The sequence below is a fragment of the Bos taurus genome, chromosome 3, assembly GCF_002263795.3.
Source record: "Bos taurus isolate L1 Dominette 01449 registration number 42190680 breed Hereford chromosome 3, ARS-UCD2.0, whole genome shotgun sequence".
Lineage (NCBI taxonomy): Eukaryota > Metazoa > Chordata > Mammalia > Artiodactyla > Bovidae > Bos > Bos taurus.
In genome coordinates, this window is record NC_037330.1 from 27,711,926 (window position 1) to 27,722,852 (window position 10,927).

A 10,927-nucleotide genomic window follows, 5' to 3' on the forward strand; every position below is an offset into this window, starting at 1 on the left:
GTGTGCTTGTGTGAATGAATGACATGCCCTGTGTGAAGCAAGTAAAGAGCTCTGCTCTGCGGTTCCATGGTGATCTCATACGGCTTATGGCAGAAACCTGTCGGGGCGTTATACCGACCTGCCAATGCCAAGAGGCATCCAATGTCTCCTTCGGGAACCGACCAGAAATGGGCAAAGCGTGTGGACCGAACTCTCCTTTCTCGGTCAAACTTTTCGGTCTCTTTGACCATTTCATAACGCCTTGGGAATTAGAAGTACTAACCTAATCTATCGGATCATAGACTTTCAAGGGACTTGTGATCTATACTGTTACTGTGTACTGTGGCTTAGGTCCCAAACTTGGATTCATAGTCAAGAAAGTGTCTAGCCTCGCTAGGAATCGAAAGTTTGGAAGCTAGATGGAGCTCTAGCTCCCAGAACATCTCTGAGGTTAAGGGTTACTCAGATTGGGACTGCAATGGGTTTTTTCCTTTGGTAATGCCAGCTCTTAGTGGATCAGAGGAGGCTGTTATACTGGTGTGGTGATGCTTGGAAAGAACATCTCAGCTTTATGTTCGCGTCGGTCTTATTGTGGTCAAGAAATACTCAGGGTCGTGCACAGGCACTCAGGTGACGAATGTTTCCCTGGTAGTCTTAGCTTGGGAGGCATTCCGGAAGGTTACTCTGATTCACCCCGGGTGACATCAGAGGCAAGCAAGGTTAAGGGTGAAGAGCTGGACGTCAAGTAGGGATGCTATCAAGTCTACCCCTGGTACATCCCCACCCCATCTCGGTGGTAAAACCGGGAGGGACGAGTACGGCGCCTGCGTCGGTAAGGGACAAACTAAGTCCGACCAAGAAGGAAAAGCTTTTGGTGTAATGTCTGTCTACACCCCCATCTAGAGCAGGGAGGGACGCCTCCGGTAGAAAAAATGGCGCTGGTCGCTTTTTTTCTCTCTTACAGATGGGAGCTAACAATTCCAGCCTCACTCCTTTGAACTGTATCCTGAAAAACTGGGAGAGATTTGATCCCCAGGGCTTAAAGAAGACACACCTGGTCTTCCTATGTGATACTGCATGGCCACGGTATCCATTGGAGGAGGGCGAACGGTGGCCAGTTGGAGGGTCTCTTAAGTATAATACTGTTCTACAATTAGACCGGTTCTGTAAAGAACAAGGAAAATGGGTAGAAGTAGCGTATGTGTTGCCCTTTTTCTCTCTGCGAAATATGCCAGACTTATGTCCTAAGGGTATAGATTTGGGTGTGAAACCTTCAGCTCCCCCCTATCCTCTTACTTTGCCCCCATACCGGGGACTCCAAACTGGGATTCAAACTGCCCACATGGAGGTCCAAACAACTCCTGTCTCAGTATGACCTCAGACTACTCTGGTTTCAGTAGAAACTCAGACCATCGAAGTAAGAGATGAGATGGAGGACAGGAGACAAAGAGAAGAGGAAAAACAGGTTTCTCCAATCTATCCCTGGGATCATATGCGCAGAGCAGCCAGAGAGACTGAGGAACAGCCACACAAGCTGTTGCCTCTTTATGAAACACCCACTGGGAGAAATAATCAGTCCGTGAGAGTTAATAAGCCTTTTTCTTATCAAGAAATACAAAGAATCAAGGAGGATCTGGGAGACTATTTAGAGGACCCAGAAAAATATATCAGAGCTTTTAAAGGTGTTACTTTGCTTTATGACCTCACTTGGAAGGATGTGATGTATATCTTGGGACAAACGCTGACTCCTGAGTCAAAGACTCGAGTTTTGGGAAAAGCGGTTGCTTATGGAGGTGAGTGCCTTGGTAATGAATCAGTAGGGAAGAGGGAGAACGAGATAGCGGCCCTCCCCACTGGGAATCAGGCAGTCCCAACTATAGAACCAGACTGGGACTACAACACAGCTAAAGGAAGATGGGATCAGAGTCATTTTGTTAGATGTATTCTTGAGGGACTTAGGCTGGCGCGTTCTAAGCCTTTAAACTATGGCAAATTGACATATAGAACAGGAAGAGAAAGAAGCTCCTGGTAAATTCCTAGATAGACTGAGAGAAGGCCTTCGCAGATTCACTGAGATTGATCCTGAAAGTGAAGAGGGAAAAGTGATCTTAAAGGATAGATTTCTCACTCAGTCGGCTCCAGATATCCTCCGTAAGCTATTAAAACAGGCGTATGGACCAAATCAGTCTTTAGATACTCTGTTACAACTGGCTCAGACAGTCTATTATGGTAGGGAATATGAGGAAAAGAAAGGCAAAAAAAGACAAAGGAAAAGGCGGAAGCCTTCACCATGGCTATGAAAAACATTCTTAAACAGCCTGAGAAAAATGCCCAGAGGGGCCCAGGTGAAAAGGGATGGGCTTGCTACTACTGTGGAAAGGAGGGGCACCTCAAGCGGGATTGCCCTCAGGCATCTAAGCCGCCCCCGGCTCCATGTCCGGTCTGCAAAGGACCACACTGGAAGAGAGACTGCCCCCAGAGGATTAGGTCTCCCGGGTCGGACTCTCAAGACAATCAGGACTGAAGGTGCCTGGGGGTCCCCACACAAGCTCCCGCCCTAATTGCACCTGAGGAACCCCGGGTGTTAATAGTTGTGGGGGGCCAATCCGTCGATTTCCTTTTAGATACTGGGACAACTTATTCTGTGCTTACTGAAGCCCCTGGCCCACTTTCTTCCTGATAACGCTTCCGTAATGGGACTGTCTGGATGAGCCAAAAGGTATTATTTCAGTTATTCTTTATCTTGCAACTGGGATTCTGTGCTGTTTTCACACGAGTTTCTGATTGTGCCAGAATCTCCCTCACCCCTTTTGGGAAGGGATATACTGAGCAAGGTCCATGCCTCTGTTTTCATGAATATGGAGCCCTCCCTTTCTCTCCCTTTAGTTGAACAAAATGTAAATCCTAGAGTATGGGCTGATAGAAAATCTGTGGGTTGAGCACAAAATGCTATTCCTGTAGTTGTTAAGCTCAAAGACCCACACGTATTTCCACATAAGAAGCAATATCCACTGAAACCTGAAGTTAAGGAAGGGTTAAAACCCATCATCGAAAATTTAAAGGAGTAGGGACTATTAATTCCCTGTAACAGTCCTTGCAACACTCCTATTTTGGGTATAAAGAAATCAAATGGTAAATGGAGACTAGTTCAAGATTTACGAATAATAAATGAGGCTGTAGTTCCTTTACACCCCGTGGTGCCTAATCCTTATTCTCTATTGTCTGAAATTCCTGAACGGGCCAAATATTTCTCAGTAATTTATTTAAAGGATGCCTTCTATTCAGTGCCTTTGGCGGAAGAAAGTCAATTCCTATTTGCCTTTGAAGACCCTACGCAGCCAGCTTCTCAGTTAACCTGGACAGTTTGCCCCAGGGATTTCTGACAGTCCTCACTTATTCAGACAAAGTTTGTCACGGGATCTACAAAACTTTAATAGCTCCGAAACAGTGGTGTTACAATATGTAGATGATATTTTGCTCTGTGCTGAGACAGAGGAAGCTTGTTCGCGAGCCTCAGAAGATTTCTTAAACTTTCTGGCAGACTGTGGTTACAAGATATCAAGAGAAAAGGCTCAGCTTTGTCAACAATCGGTTAGATATCTGGGCCTAATCATATCAGAAGGGACTAGGGCCATAGGCCCTGAGAGAATTAAACCTATACTAAATCACCCCCTACCTATGACTTTAAGACAATTGAGAGGATTTTTGGGAATCACAGGTTACTGTCGCATTTGGATTCCGGGTTATGGGGAACTTGCCTGGCCTTTATATAAACTTATAGCTGAAACTCAGCAGGCCCAAACAGACAAACTGGTTTGGTCTCCAGAAACTCAAAAGGCTTTTAAGGTTCTTCAGACTGCTCTCCTGCAAGCTCCAGCTCTGAGCTTGCCCACAGGGTCAGAATTTAATTTGTTTGTCACTGAAAGAAAAGGTGTGGCATTGGGAGTTTTGACACAACCCCAAGGGCCTCATCAGCAACCTATTGCTTATCTAAGCAGAGAATTAGATGTAGTTTCACGTGGGTGGCCCCACTGCCTAAGAGTAATTGGGGCAGCGGCTTTATTAGCACCTGAAGCTTTAAAAATAATAAATGGATGAAACCTTACTGTACTGACTTCTCATGATGTGAGTGGAATCTTAAATTCTAAGGTTAATATTTGGATGACAGACAGTAGGCTTCTTAAGTATCAGTCATTGTTGTTAGAAGGACCAGTAACTAAGCTTAAAGTTTGTGGAAATTTAAATCCTGCCACTTTCCTTCATGAGAAGGAAAATGAAACACCTGATCACGATTGTTCTCAATTCCTAACTTTGAACTATGCAGCTCGGGAGGATCTAAAGGATACCCCATTAGACAATCCTGACATGGAAATATTTACAGATGGCAGTTCTTTTGTTCAGGATGGAAAGCGTAAAGCAGGTTACGCCGTGGTGACTGCTGAACAGGTTTTGGAAGCAAAATCTCTCCCCCAGGGAACTAGTGCTCAGTTAGCGGAGCTTGTGGTCCTGACCCGAGCTCTAGAGTTAAGCAACGGGTAGCGGGTAAATATCTATACAGATTCTAAGTATGCTTATTTGACTTTACATGCTCATGCTGCAATATGGAAAGAGAGACACTTTAAAACAGCAACAGGAGAACCTATTAAGCATTTCAGAGAGATCGAGAGACTTTTAACTGCTATATATTGTCCTAAAGAAGTAGCTGTTATGCACTGCAAAGGGTACAGCAGGGATGGGAGTAAAATAGTGGAAGATAATCATCTGGCTGACTGTCAAGCCAAAAAAGCGGCACTTTACGAAACCCCTTCACTACAGACGCCTTTGATCTGGACAGGTCCTGTGGAACAGGAAAGACCACAATATACTGAGGAAGAATTAAAAAAATATGAGAAACGAGGAACAAAGATTACTGATAAAGGATGGTTACAGTCCGAAGATGGACGATTAATAATTCCTGAAAAGGCTCAGTGGAAAATTCTTAAGGGTTTACATCAGAGTTTTCATTTGGGTGCTGAGAGTACTTACCAAATGGTTTCTCATTTGTTTGAAGGTAAAAATGCAATGAAAACTTTAAAGAATATTATCAAAAGGTGTGAGATTTGTCAAAAAAATAACCCAAAGACTGAAAAGCTAGCAAAATCTGGATTACAATGAAGTGGGAAGTATCCTGGAGAGGATTGGGAAATTGATTTTACTCATATGCCAAAAGCTAATGGATATTCTTGCTTACAAGTTTGGGTAGATACCTTTACTGGATGGATTGAGGCTTTTCCCTGTCGTAGTGAACAGGCTAAGGAGGTTATAAAGATTTTAATCCATGAAATTATCCCCAGGTTTGGGCTGCCACGGAGCCTTCAGAGTGACAATGGCTCCACCTTTAAAGCTGCTGTAACTCAGGGGGTATCTAAAGCTCTAGGAGTAGAATATCACTTACACTGTTCCTGGAGACCCCAATCCTCCGGGAAAGCTGAAAAAGCTAATGACATTATCAAAAGGCATCTGCGCAAATTAACTCAAGAGACGCAGGACAAATGGATTAAAGTCCTACCCATAGCTTTAATGAGGGCTCGAGCTACCCCCAAAAAGGAGGGACTGTCCCCCTTTGAATGTATTTATGGAAGGCCTTTCTTACGCACAGACATTGTTATAGACCCTGAAGCCTTGGAATTAACTAATTATGTAACTCAGCTCTCAGCTTTTCAACAGGCATTAACAGAACTCCGGGAGACAACTCCTGACCCAGCCTCCAAGACAAGCAAGCCTCTATTTGAGCCAGGAACCGAGCTGTCAAAGTGTCAGGAGTTGATTCGTGGGTACATCATACTTGAGTTAAGAGGTGGCACCCTGACCAAAATTAAGTGACTTCATTTTATGTCTTTACTATCTATGCTCTGACTTTGTACCTTTTAGATGAGCCTGATAACCTATGTGAGCTTACTTCTGCTGACTCCAAATATCCTGAGTCTGCCGTTGGATCCTCAAGACAATGTCTTCCTGTCCTGGGCTCACTCTTATGCTGCATTCCACAATCGGTCTAACTGCTGGGTCTGCGGAGCGCTCCCCTCTTCGTCAGTGGAAAGCTTCCCGTGGTGGACATCCCCACTTCAAGGAAAAGACTTTCTCCAAGTCTGTGAATACCTTCAACAACAATCACATGCGATGCCTCTTCATCTGATAACATCTACCAACCCTAAAATGGACTGGTGCAACACTTTGTACTCTAACTATGGACATAATGTGACTTTTAATTTTGATTATACATTGTCTCGGTTCAATGACGATTTTGCTACATATAAGGTAAATAGGTCTAGATCTAATGGCTTTTTACCTGACGTTTATCAAATATGAGATGAGATTACATGGCTAACTCCTGAAAAAGGACGTTTAATATCTACTGCCTCTATATGCTGGGAACAAACAGAGCCATCCCCCAAAGTTAGCCAACAACTTAATTACAATGATTGGAAACAAGTGGGATATTTGTCTCAGGAAACATGCAATGTAATCATTCCCGTGTTTTCCAATCCCAGTTCAGGTTCTCCCTTTGTCTGGCCAGGCACGAATTGGGACTGGATATCTCAGTCGCGCTGGCTTGCTCCAAACGGGACTTATTGGATATGTGGCTCTTACCTATGGGTATGGCTTCCCCCTGGTTGGATAGGGAGATGCACCCTGGGTCTAGCCTTTACTCACGGCGTTATATTTTCAGAGCTTCCAGAAAAGCCTGCTAATTTACCCCACCTTAAAACTCGGTGGGCAAGGTCTGTATTTCATTGGTATGATTATTTGGCTGCAGCGTTTGTTCCCTCTTTGGGAACTACAGATGTTATGTTACCAGTGGATGCTTTGACTAATTTTACTCAACAGGCATTACAAGATTCTCAAAAGGCTATTTCAGCTCTTAATGCTGAACAAGCACAGATTAGAAAGGTGGTTTTACAAAACAGATTGGCTCTAGATATTCTGACAGCTGCACAAGGAGGAACTTGTGCCATTATTCATACCCAGTGCTGTACATATATACCTGATATGAGCACGAATGTTACCCATTTTACTAACCACATGAACAAGATGATTAGGGCCATGGATACTCCTGAAGCCTCAATTGCCTCATTTGGGAGACGTTAACTAGTTCCCCATGGTGGACAACTATCTTAATTACAATAATTCTGGTTGTTTTGTTCTTGCTGTTTGCTCCCTGCATCTGTAATTGTATAACTGAATTTGTTTCTAGCCGCATGAAAGCTTTTAAGTTACAAATGGTTGCTCAAACTCCTGCTACTGCTGTAGATTCCTCCAGCTACTATTTGGGGCCCCTGGATCAGATATCCTCAATATGAGGATTAGGAGAATATGTTGCCTCACCAATTTAGGGACAACGCCCCTTGTCAGCTCAGAAGTAGTTATGGAATGAAAACGACGCCCCTTTTCCCTAGGCAACATAATTCTCCTAAAAGAAAAGGGGGGAATGAGAGGGTAACAGGCAGGAAGGCCAGGGGTCTCCAAATGGAGGAAATAGCCTGCAAGTGTCAGACATTTTCATCTCTCTTAAGCGGCAGGAGGAAACAAACTAGCAATATTTTTTCCTTCTCTATACAAATTTAAAGGGAGGTTTCTCTTAAAATACTGTGTTGCCATAATGACACCTGGTTTCACCTGAAGTTAGCTATTCTTGAGCCTAGAGATAACCAATGCCTTTTTCTTATGGAAATGTCCGTCTTAAGCTATGCTAATGTACTACACCTTTACCCCAAACTCTGTCTCCAAGTCGGTTCCGCCTCTTGGCCCAGAACCTACTTGACAAACCAGTATGTTATACTCAGATATTGTTCCCCTAATCTATGTAAATGAAACCATTTGTATGGTGGTCTGCCCTTCTTCAAGATTCAAGTTAATCATTCTATGGCCCAGGATAAACCATTTGGTGCCAAGATTATCCCAAAATGCATCTTATGGGTGAGGGCCTGGTGCCATTCTGAATTTTAAGACATTCCTTTCTTTCATTAACAGACTGCTAGTGACTATATAACATCCAGCTGAAGACTAGCAGGGGGGTACTCTTTCTGCCCCCTTCTGATGCCTATGTCAGAAGCTTTCTCTATCTCCTTTATACTTTAATAAAACTTTATTACACAAAAGCTCTGAGTGATCAAGCCTCGTCTCTGGCCCCAGATTGAATTCTTCTCCTCCGGCGGCCAAGAATCCCGGTGTATTCACATGATTAAACAACAACCTTTCAACATCACGTGGCCAAAGTATTGAAATTTCAGCTTCAGCATCAATCCTTCCAATGAATATTCAGGGTTGATTTCCTTTAGTATTGACTGGTTTGATATTCTTGAAGTCCAAGGGACTCTCAAGAGTCTTCTCCAACACCACAGTTCAAATGGATCAATTTTTCAGCACTCAGCTTCTTTATAGTTCAATTCTCACATCCATACATGACTACTGGAAAAACCACTGGATAATGAAAATGCAAAAGTGGTTTGAGAATTGTGGAAGGAGAATTCTCTATCTGGAGGAAGAGCTGGGAAGGCTTCCTTGAAGAGAAGGAATTTTAGTTGGGTCTAGAAGGATATTTGGGTTTGGTGTGGGAATCCTTCTGATAGAGAAGTAGAGGTAGGGACTTTAGGTGGAGTAAAGAACATGTTTCTCAAGAGGCAGGTCAGGTGGTCTGGTATTCCCATCTCTTTCAGAATTTTCCACAGTTTATTGTGATCCACACAGTCAAAGGCTTTGGCATAGTCAAGAAAGCAGAAATAGATGTTCTTCTGGAACTCTCTTGCTTTTTCTATGATCCAGCGGATGTTGTCAATTTGATCTCTGGTTCCTCTGCCTTTTCTAAAACCAGCTTGAACATCTGCAAGTTCACAGTTCACATATTGCTGAAGCTTGGCTTGGAGAATTTTGAGCATTACTTTACTATATGCAGGTCAGGCAGCAACAGTTAGAACTGGACATGGAACAACAGACTGGTTCCAAATAGGAAAAGGAGTACGTCAAGGCTGTATATTGTCACCCTGCTGATTTAACTTATATGCAGAGTACATCATGAGAAACGCTGGGCTGGAAGAAGCACAAGCTGGAATCAAGATTGCCGGGAGAAATATCAAGAACCTCAGATACGCAGATGACACCACCCTTATGGCAGAAAGTGAAGAGGAACTCAAAAGCCTCTTGATGAAAGCGAAAGTGGAGAGTGAAAAAGTTGGCTTAAAACTCAACATTCAGAAAACGAAGATCATGGCATCTAGTCCCATCACTTCATGGGAAATAGATGGGGAAACAGTGGAAACAGTGTCAGACTTTATTTTTTTGGGCTCCAAAATCACTGCAGATGGTGATTACAGCCATGAAATTAAAAGACACTTACTTCTTGGAAGGAAAGTTATGACCAACCTAGATAGCATATTCAAAAGCAGAGACATTACTTTGCCAACAAAGGTTTGTCTAGTCAAGGCTATGGTTTTTCCTGTGGTCATGTATGGATGTGAGAGTTGGACTGTGAAGAAAGCTGAGCGCCAAAGAATTGATGCTTTTGAACTGTGGTGTTGGAGAAGACTCTTGAGAATCCCTTGGACTGCAAGGAGATCCAACTAGTCCATCCTAAAGGAGATCAGTCCTGGGTGTTCATTGGAAGGACTGATGCTAAAGCTGAAACTCTAGTACTTTGGCCACCTCATGTGAAGAGTTGACTCATTGGAAAAGACTCTGATGCTGGGAGGGATTGGGGGCAGGAGAAGGGGACGACAGAGGATAAGATGGCTGGATGGCATCACCGACCCGATGGACATGAGTCTGAGTGAACTCTGGGAGTTGGTGATGGACAGAGAGGCCTGGCGTGCTGCGGTTCATGGGGTCGCAAAGAGTCGGACGTGACTGAGAGACTGAACTGAACTGAAAGAGCATGTTAGAAAGCCAAACTGGAGAAACTCTCTCCACCAGATTCTACCTGCACAATCCACAAAGTAAAAGAAATTCCTCTCTTCTCCAGGTCCCCCAAATTGACAAACATTTCTGGCTTTCCAGGAAGTGACTTTCTTTACCATATGTGAGAATGGGAGCCTAGAGGTCAGGAACCCAACTCATATTCCTAGTAGGGCTTTGTAGGCATTGGTTTGATGAGTAAAGTCAGCCTTTGTTCCTTAGAAGAGGCTGGTCATACCTAATTCTGTGAGGATCATTCTCAAACGTGACATTCTGGCTAAGGTCTTGGTTGCACAATCTATTTGTCCAATTATGTCCTGCTAAGAGTGTATGCAAGTAAATGCATCACCTTGGAAAGCAAGGAAAGTCAGAATTCAGAACTTCTGATTTGAGGTCCAGGGATAATCAGATATCGTTTTTGAATGTTTTATTTCAGTTTACAAAAGTTGAGTTTACTAAATTGATTTGCATTATGGGATGCTTAGGAAGAAAGAGAAAGGACGTCCTTATACACATGGAAGATAAACCATAGAATGATATCACCAGTATTCAAAATGAATAGTCACAGAAATGTTTTCCATTAGTCTGCTCATTCTTGTATCATTAATCCTTGTTCTGTTGGATCTTGGGGTAGTAGTTTGCTTTCATGAAACTGTTTCTGAACTAAAAGCAGTTCTGAAAACCTTGCTGTTGTCTGAAAGTTGTTTAAGCAGAGCCAGCACAGAAGCCTGGACCTAAGAGATTAATCTTTGAAGCATCAGTTGTTTGTAGGATGTGGTAAAATCCACCCCCACAAGCTGGGATCTTAGACTGTCCTTTGCTAAAGACACAAATGTTGACCTATAGCTTACGAAGAGACTTCAAGCAACTGAATGAGACAAAAGCTATCTGTAAATGATGATGGGAGACCAAATGCCGCAATGGAGTGAGGCCAGACTATATATGGAAGTAGAACTCTGACCCATAAGCCGCAGCAACCATCCTAGGAAGCCAACCTGTTTTCTGTAGCAATCTGTTCAAG

General features: G+C 43.4%; 1 long non-coding RNA gene across 1 annotated transcript; it reads left to right on the forward strand.

Moving 5' to 3' along the window:
* The first annotated feature begins 1,117 nt into the window (after window positions 1-1,117).
* Window positions 1,118-6,236, forward strand: LOC132344853 (uncharacterized). Its single transcript, XR_009493883.1, has 2 exons — window positions 1,118-1,772; window positions 5,890-6,236. It is a non-coding gene; the product is annotated as an uncharacterized lncRNA (long non-coding RNA).
* The last annotated feature ends 4,691 nt before the right edge of the window (window positions 6,237-10,927 follow it).